This window comes from Sorex fumeus, unplaced genomic scaffold (assembly GCF_029834395.1).
Source record: "Sorex fumeus unplaced genomic scaffold, SorFum_2.1 ptg000008l, whole genome shotgun sequence".
NCBI classification, from domain to species: domain Eukaryota; kingdom Metazoa; phylum Chordata; class Mammalia; order Eulipotyphla; family Soricidae; genus Sorex; species Sorex fumeus.
Window position 1 is genome coordinate 7,008,986 of NW_026606065.1, and position 20,938 is coordinate 7,029,923.

Here is a 20,938-nt window from a genome sequence, read left to right on the forward strand (position 1 = left end):
TTCTGATCTTTTCTTCCTGTGGCCTCTCTGAACTACCACTTGGCTTCTTATTCCCATGCTGTTGTCCTTTATTTATAAGACTTTCATCTGTAGGCCCTGAGCACATCATGGGGGCCTACAAGAGCCCTCTGGCATTTCAGTTGAGAAACACTGGTTTAGAGTGAACTCAGTAGACACTCTAGTTTTGATGGAGTTTTCTTAGGAGGCTGTATTCTTCAGACTTCTGTCGCAGGTATCACTGTGTTCAGGCAAACCACCTCAGGGCCCTACAGAGGCCAGAATCCTGGGCTAAACTAAATTCATGAAGATAAAGCTCTGTTTCTCCAACTCTGAGCTGACTCTCTTCCTTACCCCTGCACTTTCTGCAAGGCATGGGTAATTTTCTTCTGGTCTTGAAGCTTTAAAGCGTAACACTATGGAGCTACTACAAGAACAGAGAAATGAGCTGGACACCACTTGGGTAATACTGGTTCTTTTAAGGTCAGGAAAGATGAATGATTTTTCCCTGTGCAGGCTGTTTGGAGGCTTACTGTGTGGTCTGAATCCTCAATGCAATAGCAAACCAGCTACAGGTGAGCGAGAGCATGCACAAGCCAATCAGCATCATCCCCGCGATGAACTCCACCATCCGCACCTGGCACCTATGGGAAGCTCATTGGCGTCTAGTTTATTTAAAGGGCTGCTGCTAGCTCCCGGCCAGCATTTCCTGGGGAGCATCTTTGCTTTACATACTCTTTGCAGCTGCTTGAAAAGAGTTCTCCAGTTTTACATTGTTCTTGAGTTGTGCACATTCGTGTGAGTAGGTTGCTGGCAAAAACCAGTATGAGAACAGCGTTTGGTCACTGCTCAGGGTGAAAGATCGTCTGACGCTGAACATGTTGCTCAGTTGCTCCAGCTTTGGAATCTTTCTCTGGGCAAGATGTGCTCCTAGAACTTCCTGAACGCTGGGTCTATTGGCAGACAGAATTCTACCACACACTCTCACTGGTGACCATCTATTGGTCTGCTTCTGTGGGTTCTTCAGGAACTCGCTGCTCTCTGTGGACTGAACACCTCAGCCAACTCCACTCAAGTGAAGGACATGGAGTGACATGTGATGGCAGTAACTGAACAGCCAACTCAGGATCACAGAAACTGCCGCTGCTGCTTCTAGCTCATAGCTGAAGACTGCTGTGTCCCTGCTATTGCCAGTCTTCCAAAGGTAAGTGACCTTGACAAGTATCTGCTCCCCAAGGCTGTCCCTGAGGACACCACAGTTAATGGTGGCATTGGAGTTGGCTGTGCTGTTTTAGGAAGTACTGCTGTTATTTCTGCTATCACCGAAGCTGACTCAGATTTGTTTTGCCTCTAACCAAGCTGTGATGGTCAGGTTCCTGTCGAGGTGATGGCCTCGGGGAACAAAGCCACTGCTCATCTGTTTTAGAAGACATGGCAGGTGTGCCCTGGGGTTGTTCTAAGTGTTGTCTGCTGCTACCAATGCTATGTTCTAGGTCTGTTTGTTGAGTGAGACATAGGCCAGTGTTGTTGTGGGCCAGTTCAGTGGTGAGTGGTAGCGAGTTCACCAGCAACTGTTCTTGTAATTCCTTCGTGTGCTCTAAAAACTAGCATCCAGCAAACTTGGTTATGTGCCCCCTTGACAAAAATGCCAAGGTTCTCTCTTGGCCCAGTCAAAGATAAATGATTGTAGCATGGGAATTCTCTCAGAAACTATACCTCCTAAGCCACGGACGGAAAGTCAGTACATTTTGACCTTTTTGATCTTTTTATCTTTCTTTGGCTTTCTTAAAATGTGTAGTGAGATGAGAGTCATAGAGAAGGAGCACAAAGTTTCAAAGGCCATTGATTAAATACTTTTATCATATTAAACACGTTTATCCATAGTTGGAAGCTTGTCTCGTGAGCTGTGGAAGAAGGCAGTTGGGATTGAGAAGGGATCACTTCATCGATGATGATTGGAGGAATCGTTCCATATGGGAGATGTATGCTAAAAGTAGATAAATAACCAAACGTGATAGTCATTGCAAACCATAATGCCCAAAAGTAGAGAGAGCTGATGGGAGGGAATTGTCTGCCAGCGAGGGTTTGAAAGGAGAGGTATACCGGGGACATTGGTGGTGGAAGATGTGCACAGGTGGAGGGATGAGTGTTGGACGATTGTATGACTAAAACTCAAACATGAAACCTTTGTGACCTTATCTCATGGTGATTCAATTTAAAAAAAAAGAATAAAACCTAAAAAAATAAACAATAGGATTGAAAGGTTGTAATTGCTGTGAGTAAAAGTCATAATAAACTATTCTAACCTGGGCTAAAATGGTGATATAATTTACTAAAAGTAGAAAAAGTTGAGCATTTATTTTGCACATGTATTTTAAGTAAACACTGAAATTTAAACTCACTGAAGAACAAATTGCCACAATACCTCCCATCTTTAAGAGCATAATATCAATCAATCACATTTGAAGCAGTTTTTTTTTTTGAGTAGCTCTGGAAGAAATGCCTCAGCAGAGGTTCCTTAGAATTAAACACCCTGAGTGTTTTATACTATACAATGTAGTATAGCCTCATCTGTAGACCATATCAGGACCATTAAGAAGAAACCCTTAGAGTCTGAAAGCTGTGATTTGGCAAATCACAGCATATCAGTTACAAAGATAATATTTCTGTAGAAATTACTAATGCTTCCACTTAGTATTGAATTGCCCATCTACTGTGTTCCTATCTGTTGTCCTCAGTATATTTGTCCATATTTTCTACAAATACATTGGGCAAAGGGTAGTGGAAACAATTCTAGACACCTACAGACCTTGTTTGCTAACTGTCGTCAATAAAGCACATTTGTAGACTTGGGTAAATTTTGATAGTTTGAAGGTATCTTTGCCTCCTGTCCTCAAGTTGTAGAGTTTGAATTTTCTGTTGATTTATATTAGATATGAATAAAGGAACGCAAAGTGTAATTGGACAGTAAAATATAAAAATGAGCCCCAAATTCACATATAAAATTTTCTTGCATACTTTTTCACTATAAATAATTTTTTTTATTTCCTTGACAAACTGAAATTAATAAAAGCTGTTTTTCTACTCAATTTATCTGAATTTAACGTCCATATAAATTTAATTTAGCTACATAGAATTGGGGGTTTAAAAAATATCTTAAAGGTTTTTTCAATATCAATTCTACCCAAACTTTCAAATATTAGTCGTTCAATTGTATCATAGAAAGTTATGATTAGAAATTGGATTTGTTTCAAATGAGAAAGTTACTTGCTTCTCTCTGCCTATAAAAGACGAGTGACAAAATTATTAATATTCTGAAAATGATTGAAGAGGTAATAGTTGCTCTAAAATTATTTTTTAAATTATAACTAGAGCACTATGGAGAACTATTCAATTTTAAAATGGCTTAAAATTTATTGATTATGATTTGTTTTTGAGAGCAATATCCTCTGCAAGTAGTTATTGATGCATAAAAGAACTTGTACATGGCATATAATTTTTAAAAGTTTTTCATTGTGTGAATACTATTTAATATATTTAAGAGAACTTAAGGAACTGTTATTATTTAAAATTGTTTATTTTGTCATGTGACCATTTCACTTTTGAGAGAATTTACTTTTAGGTTCTAACAATTATGACTTAGTCTCTCTGGGTTACCTGTTATTCGGTGAAGAAGCTGGAACAAATGTGGACTCCATCATTCTTAAAGTCACATGAATATTAGAATTGCTATAAAAGCAAAAGCCAATTACAAGCGTGATTGATTGATAACAATGTAACATAAATCAAGTTAGCTGCAAAATTAGCATTTGACTTTTTAAGGAGACTTCTAAAAGAAAGTTTCAGGCATACAACTTATAATCAATGTCAAGATTTATCCAGATCTGTCAATTGAGCTTTCTGTTGTGCTCTCAGAACAATGGAAAAGTATAATTAATGAAATTTGGCAGAGCACCTTCACTGCTCTGTTAATGGGAAACGTGTGATGATAACAGGGATGTGTTAACCACCTAAGCACCCCAATCTGGTGGCTTGATAAGGCCGATTTGCTTGATCCTCCTCAGCACCAAGGGGTCTTTCAGTCTGAACTTTAGAAAAGGAATGATGCTGAGAGAGACACAGTGAATCTAAGTAAACAGAAACCAAACACATTCAAACAGGAGAGTGGTCAAAACAGAAAGGGGACACAGAGCTGATCAAGACCTGTGGTGCTGGGGGCCTCCAGAGCTTCACTCATGGTGCTCCGTAGCCATTTTCTTAGAGAAGTGTACTGTGTGTTTAATGGAATTCAAATGGAACGGAAGGGCCAGATAGAATTTGATGGCGCGGTTTTCAAAAGAAAATTTTGAGAAGGTAAAGAGTGTGAATGTGAAAAAGGTGAATAATAAAAAGTGAGACTAAATAAAATGCCTCAGGTGTGTTTGTGGAGGTAGCTTTAAAGCTTAACCCAAGGCACCTGGAAAAAAACTTGGAGATTAGTTTTTGATTTCTGGGCCACATTTGGTGGTGGTCAAGGGCTTTTCCTGGCTCCCTGCTCTGGGATCTTATCCCTAGCAGTGCACAGAAGATGCATTTGCCTTGTCAGGGTGAAAAGTGGAGTTAGCTCTTAGCAAGGCTTTACTTCCTCTTGGCCTCAAGTCTTGGAGAACAGAGAGATTGCCTCATTGAAGTAGGTGCTATTTGTCTCTCTTCTCTTTTCATATCTTTTTTTCCCATTCTTGTCTCTCTCTGCTATTTTCTCTCTTTCCATTGAAGTTCTCAGTTTCTAGTTGAGGTCAATAACAGTAAATATTCAAATAAGTCATTCCACCAAATATTTGTCATATCTATATAGGGCTGGAGCGATAGCACAGAGGGTAGGGCGTTTGCCTTGCACGCAGCCAACTTGGCCGACCCAAGTTCGATTCCTCCGCCCCTCTCGGAGAGCCCGGCAAGCTACCGAGAGTATCTCGCCCGCACAGCAGAGCCTGGCAAGCTCCCCATGACGTATTCGATATGCCAGACACAATAACAACAAAGTCTCCAATGGAGACGTTACTGGGACCGCTCGAGCAATCGATGATCAATGAGAGGGCCTTTACCTTTACCTTATAGAAACCAGTCTTTTCATGACCTCATGACCAAGGGAATAATTCTTACTGTTTCTAAAATTTTTAAAAATTATATGGTTTTATATCCAAAGCTAACCATTTAATTTACTTAACAAGTGAACAATTTTATAACCAGAGTTACTTTTTAACCTTTTAGTTTTAGCAAATATGTGAAGAAAATTAGTTTAGCCAGTATCTAATGATAAGACACAAATATTTGCTAACAGATTCAAATATATAACAATTGAGGTATATTTTACTAAATTATTATTTAGCCACTAGATGAAATATTATGAGCCATACTAAAATTTTGCAAAAATTGTATAGATATGTGGAAATCTTTTTAATAGAACAAAAATAAAAGTTCACATCAGCAATTAAGTAATATTACTCATTATCGTTAGAAACATCAGATACCACAGGGAACTATGCAGCCCACTACAGTAAGTCTTAGAAAGGGCCTACTCTTGACTAGAGCTTTGAAGAAGTGATTCAGGGAGTTGGAAGAAGCAAAGCTGTATCTGGATTGGATGTTGCCATGAAGTAAGAGAAATTTTATGACCAAATATTTGTACAAATTCCATCTATTGTGCCTTATAAAACTTCAGTGATAATCAAGTTACTCCTGTTATCTGCAAAAGAATATTCATATTTTTCTAGTAGATGAAAATAAAAATATACTGCTTTTGTGTCACTTTGTCTGAAGTTGGTATGTGAAATTGTTTATATCATGAAAACAACATAGACTGTTGGTGAGCCACAGAAAAATTCTTGGATTGCTTGTATTCTTTTTTTCTTAGTGCTAGTGTTAAATACTGAGATGCTACCATGATGTCTATTATTGTAGGCTTTAATGCATGAGAACTTTGACTGAATCTGAGCAAAGCTGAGATCCCTATAAAATAAGCAAAATTTATGTTTCTAAAAAGTTTCTATTTCCATTGTATAACATATTTTTACTCTTTTTTAAGTTATAGAGATAGACTTTTGCTGGTTATGCATTATCACTTTGCTTTTTCTCAGTTGATAAACCTTAGTTGATCTGGGAGGTGTAGCAATACACTGAATTTTTTAGTTGTTGTGTCAGGAAAGAAAACACCAGGGAAATACACCAGGAAAGATCAAAGTAAGAATTGTCAGTGTAAAAATGCAGTCAAGCAATACTGCAGGGCATGGAAGCTGGGTCTTAAAACATAAGACAAAAATGAGATGCGGTGGGCAGCGGGGGCAGGGGGATTTGAGGTAGCAGCTTTGGACCCAGGAGAGCCATTCTCCTCCACAGGTAGCAGTGAACCACAGCCAGACGTTTCTTCACCCCTCCATAATTCACCATAAACATACAAAGATCTCCTAATATATGCTTCAAACCACACAGAAACATGCAAGAAACAAATCCAAACTATGAAGGTCACAATGGTAAAGCAACGCAGAAACTCACCAGGCTTAGTGACTGAAGATGCTTTCTCAGTTGACCCAACCAATAATAATGAGCCGTATAACCAACCTCTCTGGAGGAATTTAGAATGGACCTCATTATAGCACAAATCACGATATCCAGAAACAACCTGAGTGCCTAAGAAAGATGACTCAGTAAAGAACTGTAGTACATCTACACACTGGACTGTGCAACCACCAGGAAAAACGAAGTCAAAAAAATCATGTATAAGTAGATGGATATGGAGAGTATCCTGCTGAGTGAAAAGAGAGGGATATGGACAGACATATAATGACTGGACTCATTTGTGCGATTAAAAAAAATTGTAGTATGAGACTAATACCCAAGGACAGTAGAAACAAGGGCCAGGAGGAATGGTCCATAGTTGGAAGCTTGCCACAAGTCATAGTGGGACTCGTGATAGCTAGGGTAGACAAGAGACCACTATGACAAAGATAGTTGGAAATGATCACTGTGGACAAGAACTGAGTGCTAAAAGTAAGTAAAGGGATAAACATAACCTTTTTAGTACTTGCATTGCAAACCGTAACGCCCAAAAGGAGAGGGGCATGGGAGGAAGAGACAGAGGGAGAGAGTGGGTCTCAGGAAGGGGTGGGAGAGAAAAGAGAAAAAGGAGAGAGAAGGAGAAAAGGAAGAGGAGAGATCAGAAAAGCACCTGCCAGAGGCAGGCTTGGGAAAGGAGGGTTGCAGGGAAACTGGGGACATTGTTGATGAGAAATGTACACTGGTGAAGGGATGAGAGATGGAACATCGTATGACTGAAACCCAATCGTGAACAACTTTGTAACTGTAAATTCAATTTAAAAAAAAGAAAAAAGTGTGATACATGGGAGCAGAAGCTTGTGAATATGCAGCATCTGGGAAAATTTTATTGTCTCCTTTTTTTTTTTTTTTTAGCTGTGAAGCCCATCCACTAAAAGCATCCATGTCTTCAGATCGTGATCTAACCCAAAATATGTAAAGGATGAAGATTATAAAATGTGTCTCCATCCCCCCCCATGCTCCACCCCTCATTAGAACAACATAAAATATATAGACTCCACTCAAGATTGTCATATAGAACTGATATGGGGTTCTTTTTTTGGGGGGTGGGGGGAGTGTGGTTTACAAAATACTATTTTCCAAAGCTTTTGATTGTCATTTGATAAATCTTTGCCTGGAATTATTGCATAGGCAGTTATTTTTAGTCAGATAGAAGGAAATACAGAAAGACGAAAGTATTATTTTTTTAAAGTCTAATTGTTAAATATATTTCTTCCCTTAGTACATTATAAACTGCTAAGTCATTAGTATTGAAACAATCTGTGGCAATTTCTCTCTGTAGGAATGCAGTTACACTTACTATTTAAAATCTCCCTCATGGATATCCTGATCAGAGCTCTGTGAATAACAAAAATGTTACCAAGAAACAGCCTAGGGCTCCAAGTGCTGTGTGTATTTGGTTATTATTGATTCAAGTTTAAACACTGAACTGATGAAAAGCAGATAGAGTTATAGAACTTCAAGAAGATTTGAAGGGACTCTTAAGGTGTTTTGGCTCATCACTTTCTTGATGCATAATTTTTTCTACTAAGAATCTGGGCATTTTCTGGTTAGATAGAACAGTCCCAATTGAAAGGAATTAAGCTCAGTGTCTCGCGACAAACATAAACAATGTGTGAGGTATTTTTATTGCTCTTTAATTAAAGAAGCAAAAAGATTTTTAAAAAGCAAAAACAATCCCCTTCCCCAGAAAACCCAGAGTGACTCTCTGGAAAAACTTTCTATCCCTTTGCTATATAGCAACTCCCCAAATTGTATCGTTAGGCCACGGAGATGGCTCACAGTAAACCCTGTGCTAGACTCCGTTCTATCCTCCACGCTGGGGCTGCTGTAAGCATTGCTAGGCAGCCCGCATCCCCCACAAACAAAAATTGTACTGGCCTCTAAAACCTTTTCAAACTTCAGTTAACGCATGCAATTTTTCTAAAAGATGGGCTCTATTATGTAGTCATGCATTAGATTTATGGAAGCAAATGTGGAAACTACCATTACTATTCTAAAAATTTACACTTCTGAAAATCTTCTCTGCCTGTTTTTATTTATTTTTTATTATTTTTTTTTATTAGTGAAACACCATGAGGTACAGTTATAGACTTACAAATTTTTGTGCTTGGGTTTCAGTTATACAATGATCAAGTACCCATCCCTCCACCAGTGCCCATTTCCCACCACCACGGGTCCCAGCATCCCTCCCACTCCCCATCCCCCCATCCCCCCCTGCCTCTGTGGCAGGGCATTCCCTTTTGTTCTCTCTCTCTCTCTCTCTCTCTCTCTCTCTCTCTCTCTCTCTCTCTCTCTCTCTCTCTCTCTCTCCTTTTGGGCCCTGTGGTTTGCAAGAGAGGCATTGAGTGGCAATCCTGTTTGGTCTCTAGTCTACTTTCAGCATGCTTCTCCCACTGTTATTTGTTTGTTCCTGTTATTTTTAAGTTGTTCCATTTACTGAGAAGCCATGTGAGGGTTATCACCACTAGAGTCAAAGCAGCAACTTCAGTCCTGACTCTGAGAGTTCAGACGAAAAGAATGAAACAGACACAATGGCCTGTACTGATTGCAAGTTAGCCTTGATGGTCCCAGAGGGATAGGCTGCCATTTACTAAATACAATTTCTGCTCACCAACCCTGGCTTCCCCCCCCACCCCCATAGACACATTGTTTACATTGACAAGTATATTAAGGACAGTTAGCACATACATTAGTTGTTAATAGATACATCAAAATAGATACAGAGCAAAGGCTGGGATATTTCATAGCTGTAGTCATATGGTGATCAGCAAGCACCTTTGTATGGCATTGAAGCTATGGTAATTCATTCTATTCTTACCTGGCCACACCTTTTCAAATCTCATTGAATAAAACTACTTAAATTTATTTAACACCAGGAAAGATCCCTATCTTGGGGTTACTAGTAAAGAGACAACTTCCCACATATGTGTCTGACCCCAATTTAGGCAGTAAAGGTAAAAAAAAATTGCTGATGCGCTTCTTTTTTTTTTCTGATATTTAGAAACCTATAAGAGGAGACAAACAGTAATTTCAAGTTACAGGTTAACAAAACAACATTAAAAACAATATTGTTGAAAATGTTAAGGAATCCAAGAAGGGGGAGGTCAGTAGTAATTTCTCTTAGAAAAATAAATCTCTTTATCAAACACATCTAGCATTTATCTAGATAAATGCTAGATACATGTTTGCATACTTAAAAGACCATTTTGAAGGGCTATTTTCTTGCTAAAATTAAGTAGGTGGATGCCCTGAAGCCACTGATTAATTTAGAATAGATTACATGAGACTGTTAACTCTCAGACCATGCCTGACTAAATAGATGATGTTTAATGTGTAGATAGTTATCCCTTCCAATCTCTCATGATTAATTTACACTCCTCTTGCTTTTTATAAGAAGTTTACAGTTATCTTCCTATTAAGTTGAAAGAAGTGACCCAAATCTCCTTGAAAATAATATTCTATGTATCTTAAATCTACTTTATTATTTTAATCTTTTCAACATAATGAACTTGTCCAGTTCCAACAACATATCTTTAAATAACAAACCTTTTAATTTTATTTATGTCATTAGAACCATTTTCTATTACGAGAAAATGGGCTGGAGCGATAGCACAGCAGGTAGGGCGTTCGCCTTACAAGCGGCCAATAAATTAAATAAAATATTAATATCTGATAAATGTAAAATGGAGTAGAAATACTAGTTTGTGTAGGTAATGTAGCACTATAACACTATAGCATATTTTCTTTTTCTTTCCCCAATTTTATTTTATTTTTATAAAGTTGTTCACAGTACTGGATATAAAATTCATATTGGTGAGATAAATGCTTGAAATAATAAAGCAGCCATAAGTAGGGAATGTTACCATTAAGAAAGGCTCTCTGAGTCAGTGAAAATAAACAGACATCAGAGTGTCAGATACCAAATAGTTGCACTTACTATCAAAAACAAGATGGATAGTATAAAATATAGCAGAGTGAAAGATCATAAAAAGGTGTCAACCAGGAGGTATTAGCAGAGAGCATAGTAAACTTAAATGAATAGATAATTCTCAAATACCCCACATGATCTAATAAAAAATTCAATCTTTTGGAGCTGGAGAGATAGCACAGCAGGTAGGGCATTTGCCTTGCATGCAGCCGACCCAGGTTCGATTCCCAGCATCCCATATGGTCCCCTGAGCACCGTCAGGAGTAACTCCTGAGTGCAGAGCCAGGAGTAACCCTTGTGCATCACCAGGTGTAACCCCAAAAAAATAAAAAAAATTCAATTTTTGGTATTTAAGACTTAGGTTCTTAGTTTGGTAAAAGGTCATGATGCCTTTCCAGACCACAATTAATAACAGTCACACTTTTCTCTCTTTATGGGAAGAGTTTGGTAGCAGAAACTCTGATAATAGTCCTTCCAAATCTTGCCTAAATACACTTTGGCTATATTTCAAGGTAGGACTATGATAGAGAAAGGGAACTATTTAGAAGGAATTGGTTATTAGACTATAGGTCTATGATATTACTAATGTTTGGAATCTAGGCACCAGTGGTGTCTATTTGTCATTGTGGGAGTTTACAGGACAGAATGATCAAGTATGAATAAAATTTGGTTAAGTCCATGTTAGTGTTATAAATGAATAGGTTAAATCTTGTGATAAGTTCTTATGTATGTAGTTAGTGAAGATAGGCTTAGCATCATCCTAAAACCCTTCATTGATTCTGCTTCCATGGATAGAAATCCATTATATTATGGAATAGAAGGTCAAATGACTAAAGAATTTTCTTTAGTAAGTTTTACAGTCAGTTATTTCCTCATTTGATTAAAATGCCATTTTGTTATATAACAAATTCCCATGTTTGCATAGACACACTATCCATTGCATTTTTATATTTTATTTATGTATCATTATTTTATTAATAACTATAATTATATAATTTGTCTTTCCCAAAATATAATATCATTTCATTTCATTTCATCATCCTGTTATTCGTCGATTGCCTCGAGCAGGCCCCAGTAACGTCTCTTTCATCCTAGCCCTGAGATTATATTCAAGGCTATTTAGGAGAATGAGAACCATCATTGTTACTGGTATTTGGCATATTTGGTACGCCACGGGGAGTTTGCCAGACTCTGCCCTGTGGGCAGGCTACATTCGATAGCCTGCAAGTTTGTCCAAAGTAGGAATAAGACAATAAGATGTCATAAAAAAAAGTTCTCTTAAGATGTCGCGCGGCCGCGAATGCGGCCGCGCGGTTCTGGGATCTGGTGAAAATATTATTGCATGGTATTAGATATTATTTTGCAATCAGTACATCAACTTCTGTGGAAATATAATTAGGATTTTAATCTAAACCAGTGTTTTTCAACTAAGGCCAGGTGGGCCCTGTGGCCACCGAGGATATTCTAAGTGGAGTATAGGTGAATATTGTATAAATAGTGACCAAGGTCTGAAATTAGATTAGGTGGTCCACAACTAGGAAGAGGACACCAGAAGGACACAATCTGAAGGAGCCTACAGTCATTAAAAGGTGAGAAACAGTGTCTAAATGCTTTGGAAAAGAACTTAAATTTCGCTGTTGAGTTTTTCAGTCTGTATATGTTGCACACCTCATTTTTATTGTCATTTTTAGAAAAGGTCTTCCTCATTATGCTATTTTTTTTTTTTGCTTTTTGGCCATGCACAGGGGGATTACTCCTGGCTCTGCACTTAAGAATCACTCCTGGCGGTGCTTGGGGGACCATATGGGATGCTGGGAATCAAACTCCTGTCGGTCACATGCAAGGCAAACACGATACCCACTGTACTATTGCCCCTGGCCCCTAGTTATCCTATTCTTTCAGTATTATGTCCTGACGGCTAAATTTTTGTTTGTAATTTTTCTGTTTGGGCCAGAGCAATAGCATAGCCAGTAGGACATTTGCCTTGCACGCAGCCAACCAGTGTTCAATTGCTCTGCCCCTCTCAGAGAGCCTGGCAAGCTACAGAGAGTATTCAGTCTGCAGGACAAAGTCTGGCAAGCTACCTGTGACATATTCGATATGCCAAAAACAGGAACAACAAGTCTCACAATGGTGACGTTACTGGTGCCCGCTCGAGCAAAATCGATGAACAATGGGAAGACAGTGCTACAGAGCTAACTTTTCTGTTGGAGAGCCCATAGCTGGCCAGGTTCTGGGACTACTGCAGGTTCAGTGCTTAGGGGACCATGTGCTGGGTATTGAACCTGGGCCTCCTTAATAGAAAACATCCATTCCAGCCTATTAAGTGATCTCTTGCTTGGAGGGCCCGCTTGAGATGGGAGACGCATGCTGAAAGTGGACTGCAGACCGAATGATGGCCATTCAATACCTCTATTGCAAACCACAATATCTAGAAGGAAATAGACAACAAAAGGGAATGCCCTGCCACAGAGGCAGGGTGGGGTGGGGGGATGTTATGGGGGGATACCGGATCATTGGTGGTGGAAAATGGGCACTGGTGAAGGGATGGGTACTTGATCATTGTATGACTGAAACATAAACACGAAAGTTTGTACGTCTGTAACTGTACCCCACAGTGATTCATTAAAAAAATTTTTTTTTAAATTTTAAAAAATTACAAAATGTTATTTCTGACCTCAAACTTGAATATTTTTAAAGTGACTGAGAGTCTGACAAATGTTATGAGATGGATTCTCAAATATAGTCTTCTTTGTCCCAGTTCTATCTAGTCCTTTTGGGTATCAGCATCTGGGAATAAACTCCGTTTGCTTCTGCCTAAACTCAAGATTTCTGCCACATTTGAGAGTTAACTTACTCAGTACCTATTCTGGTATCTCAGTCACTCAAAACTGTGTGTTCCTGGATCACTTTCTAGTTTTAATATCAATCTGTTACAATGGGGAGCATTGTTTGCACAAAGTAATTCCTTCTTTATTAAGACATTCTTGTTGCTTATTTTGTGTCTTGATGATACTTTGGCAGATTGAAAGTAACCAAATAGAAATATAATTAAGAAATTGTTCAGGTATAAGGCATATGCCTGCTTTCACACCAAGGGGCACTACATCAAACAAAGGGAAAGGGGAAATTTAAAGTAACAAACAAGGCAGTTGGTCTAATTCAGTGGGGGACATTTACTTGAAATTTTGAGCTGACAGGCATTTTCAGACAGAATGCTGGACTGTGAAATCTTTGTAACAGATGACATTCCTTCTTCTTTCCTAATCTTCAATAAGGAGTGAATAAAATGTTGACAGTCTATTGTAGTCCTTGGTAACGAGAAATCAGTGAATGTGTATTCTTTGTAGCTACCAATAGGAAGCTGAATCAGGAGTCAGGTTGCATATTTGTTTTGGTTTGGGGACCACACGTGGCAGTGCTCAGGGCTTACTCCAAGCTCTGAACTGAGAACTCACTCCTGGCAGGGGTTGGAAGTGAATATTAGGGGTTGGGGTTTGATTTCAGGCTACCATGTGCAAGACAAGCATCCTACCTGCTGTGTTCTCTCTAGCTTCCAGATTCAATAGTTTAGACCAAGAAATCTGATCGTGGTCAGAGAGACAAGGTGGAGTCTATTTGACTCAACATAGACTTCACAACCTTTAATTGGATTTTTCCCCCCAGAGGGATTACTGTCCTCCCCTTTTTTTCTTACAAGGATCCACTTTTGTTTTCCCAAGTCATTATACAATTTTTCCCTCATTCATATATTTTTTTAATTTTTTCCCAAATATTATTTTATTACAAAGTTATTCATAGTTGGGATTTTGACATAGTGTTCCTTCACTGATCCCAATTGTAGTATAAACTTCTTTCCATCAGTGTTCCTGGGTTTCCCTCTCCTACGACCCTGCCCCTGCTCCACTTTGCCATCTTGATGGTCATCTTTTATGTTTGGTTATTAAAATTTGGATCTTGCAATTTTAGTATTGTTGATGCTGTGGTTTGAATATTTAGCTGTGTCTTTCCTTAACACCACCAACGTAGCTGAACCCCCTTGATTCCTGTTATAAAATTTTAAGTTAGACTTATTTTAAAGTTTTTCTTTTATGAATTTGAGAAAGAAAAAAGATGATATACTAAAACAATGTTTTTCTATGTAACTTTGTTTTTAGGTGTGACCTAAGTGAAAAATTAATGAGAGCAGTAATGCTACCACTTAAATATTGTTGTAATTCTTGAATTTTCTGATTCTAAAATTATGAACAAATATTCATATACTTGTCTACATTTAAATATACTCTTAAAGGGATCATGTCTGGTGGTACCCAGGAACCATGAATAATGTGAGGGATTGATCTGTGGTTGGCTGCTTGTAAGGTGACTATCTACCTCCTATACTATCTTTCCAGCCCAATATGTACATTTTTAAAAGAATTTTATCATTAATATTAAGTGAATGGGCTGGAGCAATAGCACAGCTGTAGGGCATTTGCCTTGCATGGTGCTGGCCTCACCGGCCGAACCAGGTTCAATTCCTCCGCCCCTCTCAGAGAGCCCAGCAAACTACCAAGAGTATCTCGCCCGCACAGCAAAGCCTGGCAAGTTCTCCGTGATATATTCAATATGCCAAGCACAGTAACAACAAGTCTCATAATGGAGACGTTACCGGGCTCTCTCAAGCAAATCAATGAACAACGGGAGGATAGTGCTACAGTGCTACAATATTATGTGACTATGTCAACAATCTTTGAGTTTTTATTTATAGAATAGCACCATCCTCCCATTGTTCATTGATTTGCTCGAGTGGGCACCAGTAACGTCTCACAACAAATTGTAAAACTTGTTGTTACTATTTTTGGCATATCAAATATGTCAGGGGTAGCTTGTCAGGCTTTGCCGTGAGGGTGAGATACTCTCAGTAGCTTGACAGTGTCTCCAAGAGGGGCAAGGGAATTGAACCTGGGTACTAAATACAAATACAAAGTGTTATTCTCAAAAGCCTTATTATAGAAAAAAAATTAATGTTATCTGAATACACCCCCTCTTTTTATTAATCTTCAAATAGAAATTTGATCATCTAATGAAAGAGTTAAGAAAGTTCTATTAGATTCAAAAGAATTCTCATTGTGGACAGGAGAGTTAAGGTGTTTATTCTTTTGCCTTTCATGTAACTGATCCTGGTTTGATCACCAGCACCACATGTATTTTTTTAATCACTACCAAGAGGGAGCCTGAGTACAATGAGAGTCTGAGTAAATTATGAGCACCCCTGGCTGTGGACTCTAAACAAGAAAAACTTCACATACTAAGTTTTAATACATTTTGTCATCTACATGTTGTTAGGGCTGGAGTGATAGCACAGCGGGTAGGGCGTTTGCCTTGCAAGCGGCCAACATGGCCGGCCCGAGTTTGATTCCTCCGCCCCTCTCGGAGAGCCCGACAAGCTACCGAGAGTATCTCGCCCGCACGGCAGAGCCTGGCAAGCTACCCGTGACGTATTCGATATGCCAAACACAGTAACAACAAAGTCTCCAATGGAGACGTTACTGGGCCTGCTCGAGCAAATAGATGATCAATGGGAGGGCCTTTACCTTTACATGTTGTTAAATTTTTCCGCAAAAAAAGCCTGTGCCAATTTATTTCCAGCATTATAGGAAAGAGCTTCTAACATTTCACCAACACTGAGTTTTATTACTCTTTATATTCATATAGATCCTATGGAAAGATACAGATATGTTATATATATTCTATGATGGTTATAATAGTTTTATTTCATGATTAGCTTTTAAACTCTTTACCTGTTTTTTAATTTAAAATTTATCATAGGGTGCGTTTATGCATATCTTGGAAAAAAGAATATTAATATTTAGGATTAGACACTATCCTTAGTCAGACACCAGCTAGGGGCATTGAAACATATACTTCAGAAGTAGGAGTGATTATTATGTATCCATTGCCTATAACATGCCTTGATATTTTATCTTCAAAATTCCCTTGTATGCCTTTTTCCTCAATCTACGTAAGTAAACATCTCAAATGATAACCAGTGATCATAACAGCACTTAGAAATATTTTTGTCCATTAAAGTAATCTGTTTGAATCGCTGTCTGGACTATACTTTAAAAGCTATTAGAATTAAACTTTTAATTATATTCATATGCTTGCTTCAGATAATGACATATTTATTTTTAAGACTTTTTATAGTTTTAATTTTGTTGATTCACTGTGAGATAAACAGTTATATGTTCATGGTTGGGTTTCAGTCATACAATGTTTCAGCCCCATCTCTTTACCAGTGTACATTTCCCACCACTAATGTCCCCAGCGGCTCCCCCCACCACACCCCAGTTGCCTCTAGGGCAGACATTTTTCTCTTCTTTTCCCCCCTTTTTTTCTTTGAGGCACTGTGGTTTGCAATAACTATTACTGAATGGGTGTCATTCATATCACTTTATCGCCTGTCAACACCCTGTTCTTGTCCTGAGTGATCCTTTCCAACTGTTATTGTCATAGTGGTCTGTTTTGTCTTAAAAGAGTAATCTAAGTCTTAATTATTAAAATGTTGAAAGCACAAGTCAGAAAGTTGCATCTTTATTTTGGCAATTTCAGAAAGACGTAATATTTCATATGTGCAAAATCGTATACCATATATAACAAGAAGTTACAAATGAAGAAACAATGAACTGAGAAACACCGGTTTCCCTTTTTCAAGGAATTAACAGAGTTGTTACCATGCATAAATTTGTCTTTCTAAACTTGTGAGAATTCTGTACTAATCTCTTTTAACTAACCCTTAGATAATAAAAATTAGGAATTTATAGTTATTTTTTAATTCATGAACCAAGCAGTATTCCCTAATGTTTGAGAATCTTGTTTTGATAAAGCACTTAATTTGTTTTCATAGTTTTTTTAAAATCTAGATTACTCTTTTATAATAATGGAAAGAAGATATTTTATGTGTTTCTTTTTCTAACAAAAGAATTATCATTTATCGTAGAGATTCCGCTTGCTTCTATTTTTCTTTTCAGAAATATATTTTTGCTGGAATATTTTCTGTCCTTATTTTCCTGGTTTTGCCCAAAGAAATAATGCTTTATATTAGTTGGTTTATCATATTCCCGAGCTTGTTGCTGCCAGTTCCAATTTAGATAGAATGTTTAGATCTTATTTTAAACTTGAAACAATATTTAATATCCTACTGGTTTTATAATAAATCTAAAATGGAAAGTTTCAACCCTTCTATGTTTGTTCATTTTAGTTTCTGGCATTTGTTATGGCGCCGGTGACAAATATTTAATTTGTTTTCTGTTTTCTGTTCTTTTTTTCCAGGTTACCTTCCTCACTATCCACTTTTTCAGACTCCTCTTAATCTACAAACATTTTACTCCATGTATTTTTCCTAACCATAATTTTTTAAAGGCTTTTCTTTGCAGTCTTGTATACCAGTGTTTCTCAACTGGGATTCTGATCCTATCTGGGCTCCCAGAGCACCAAACTGGGGACCAACCAGAAGGAGTGTGTGAGGTAGGGGAAGAGAACACAGGAAGAGAACACGCTTAGAAGAGGACCATGGTTAGGAAAAATTTAAGAAACACTGCACTAGTCCCTGATTTATGCCCATCATCTCCTGCATGGAAGAGAGGGGCTGGCCTGAGCTGATGCTACTCAGCTCTAGACCTGGACTCAGACAAGGAACCAGAGTTCAGTTGCTTTGAATCAAAGATATAAGACTGGCGAGGACAAATGATGAGCAGCAGTGAGTTCTGGGACTAGTTCCCTTGTAACAAGTGAGAAGAGCTCCTCATATGTCTGGGCTCTGTTTGATTATGACAGCTGTCTGCCAAGCCAGGGACTCAGCTTGTCCTAGGGTGATATCTTGCATGACATTAATGCCTTTGAAGAAGAATAGTGGCAGGCCAGACTGGTGACCCCACATGGAGAAAGTGAACAAACTTGTATGATCCCCAGTAAGAAGAAGGTGGAAAAGAGAGAGCTTGATTGAAAACTGAAGTTCCATGACAGAATGGAAATGACTGATGATAGGTCGATCAAAAATAAATATTACAAGAGTTTTCACCACTTTCAAAAAGTTTCCATTTTACAAGAGCAAAGGAAACATGGCCCAGGATGGCAGCATGTAAGAACAGGGAGTGATGTCCAATACAGTGACAACAAAAGAGTTTCCAAGGGAGGGAAAAATGCTAATTTATCATATAAATCAGTACATGGTAAGAAATTCACTATGCAAAACCTGTCATCATCCTGGGTCTGTTGAAAGACCAAGGCAATGATGACTTCATCTCAGAGTTTCTACATAAATTTGCATCCTGTCTGCCACATACTACCTGATGTCAGTGAGATAATGAGGTGAATGGACAAGACTGTCACTTTTTGGTAACCTGAGAACAGATGGAGAAGGATATTCAGGACAATGAGTTCACTGAGGCTGGCCAATTCAATGATAATCTCTATGGAACTGGCATCCAGTCAGTGCCGGCAACTGCAGAGAGAAACAAGCACTGCATTTTTGATGTCTCTGGCAGTGCTATCAAGAGGCTACAGCAAGAACAACTTTACCCTATTGCCATTTTTGTCAAGCCCAAGTCCATTAAAACATTTATGGAAATGAACTGATGACAGACATATGAATAAGCAAATAAGATCTATGAGAAAGCCATGAAGCTGGAGCAGGAGTTTGGAGAGTACTCCGCAGCCATTGTACAGGGTGACTCACTAGAAGAGATTTATAACAATCAGACAAATCGTGGAGGAGTCGTCTAGGCACTACATTTGGGTCCCCTCCCCTGAAAAACTCTGAAGAATCCCCCCCAATCATTCTATCCTTCACAGAAGAAACCAAGTCCCTCTTCTCTCCTCCAGCTTTGTTCCTGTCCCATGGGGAGAAGAAATGTTCTTATCCCCTTTTTAAGAAAAAAAAATTAATGAATTTTCTAGTCTTTTTAAAAAAATTTTTTTTTCAGTTTACTTTTGGAGACGATGCTGTCTCACTCATGTGACTGTTTCCATTCCTGCATGGACTTGTCCCAAGTGCTGTCACAGGTGCAAATCCATCTGAGTCTTTGTTTTCATTCAATCCAAAGAAAAATGGAGAGAAAAAGAGGAGGACTGATGGTAAGACAGACTCTAAGCAGCTGCACAGTTTGAGAAGTGCGCCCATGTGAAGAGAAGCTCCTGGCATTTCTACCTATCCATACTACTGTTTTGCAACTCTGAATGATACAACATAATCGTGGCAGAAAATATATATATGTGTGTCTCTGAGTGTAATTTATATAAAATATATAGAAATTATTATATATTAAACATATATACATACATATATTCACACACAAGAAGAAACTCTATACTATTTCCAGCTTTCAAATCTCATATACATATGTGTGTATATGTGTATATATGTATACATATATTACACACACAATAAGAAACTCTATACTATTTACAATTTGCAAATCGCCACTTAGCATCCCAAGTTCATGTTTCTCTTATTTTAAAATTCTTACCACAGAAGAATAGATCACCTCAGTCAACATATTTACAAAGCAAGTAAAATCTTATTTCTCACAAATCCATCCCCATTACTGTGTCCCGTGTCCCTAGAAATGGCATACTAATCTGTTGCTTCAAAACTGAATATCAGCAGGTTATAAAATCAATGCCCAAAAGTCCATGGCTTTCCTATACGCAAATAGTGAAAGAGAAGAAAAAGACATGAAGAAAACAATCCCATTCAAAATTGTGCCCCAGAAAATCAAGTACCTAGGAATCAGCTTAACTAAGGAAGTAAAGGACCTGTACAAAGAAAACTACAAAACACTACTTCAGGAAATAAAAGATGACATGAGGAAATGGAAAGATATCCCCTGCTCATGGGTCGGGAGACTTAACATTGTCAAAATGGCAATACTACCGAAAGCATTGTATAAATTCAATGCAATCCCTATAAGGATACTCATGACATTCTTCAAAGAAATGGAGCAAACACTCCTGAAATTTATATGGAACAATAAGCCCCCACAAATAGCTAAAGCAATTCTTGGGAAAAAGAAAATGGGAGGAATCAACCTCCCTAACTTCAAACTCTACTACAAGGCAGTAATAATTAAAACAGCATGGTACTGGAACAAAGGCAGAGCTGTAGACCAATGGAACAGGGTTGAATATACTGACGCCCCCCCCCCCCCCCCAAGTATACGAGCATCTAATCTTCGATAAGGGGGCAAGAAAAGTGAAGTGGAGCAGGGAAAGCCTCTTTAACAAATTATGCTGGCAAAACTGGACGGCTATATGCAAAAAAATGGGCTCAGATCTCTGCCTAACTCCATGTACAAAAGTAAGATCTAAGTGGATTAAAGACCTCAACATCAGACCGGAATCTATAAGATACATTGAGGATAATGTTGGCAAAACCCTTCA

At 38.2% G+C, this 20,938-nt stretch overlaps 1 pseudogene; it reads left to right on the forward strand.

Annotated features, from left to right (window-relative positions):
- The first annotated feature begins 415 nt into the window (after positions 1-415).
- On the forward strand, positions 416-19,319 carry LOC130019314 (disks large homolog 3-like; annotated as a pseudogene).
- The last annotated feature ends 1,619 nt before the right edge of the window (positions 19,320-20,938 follow it).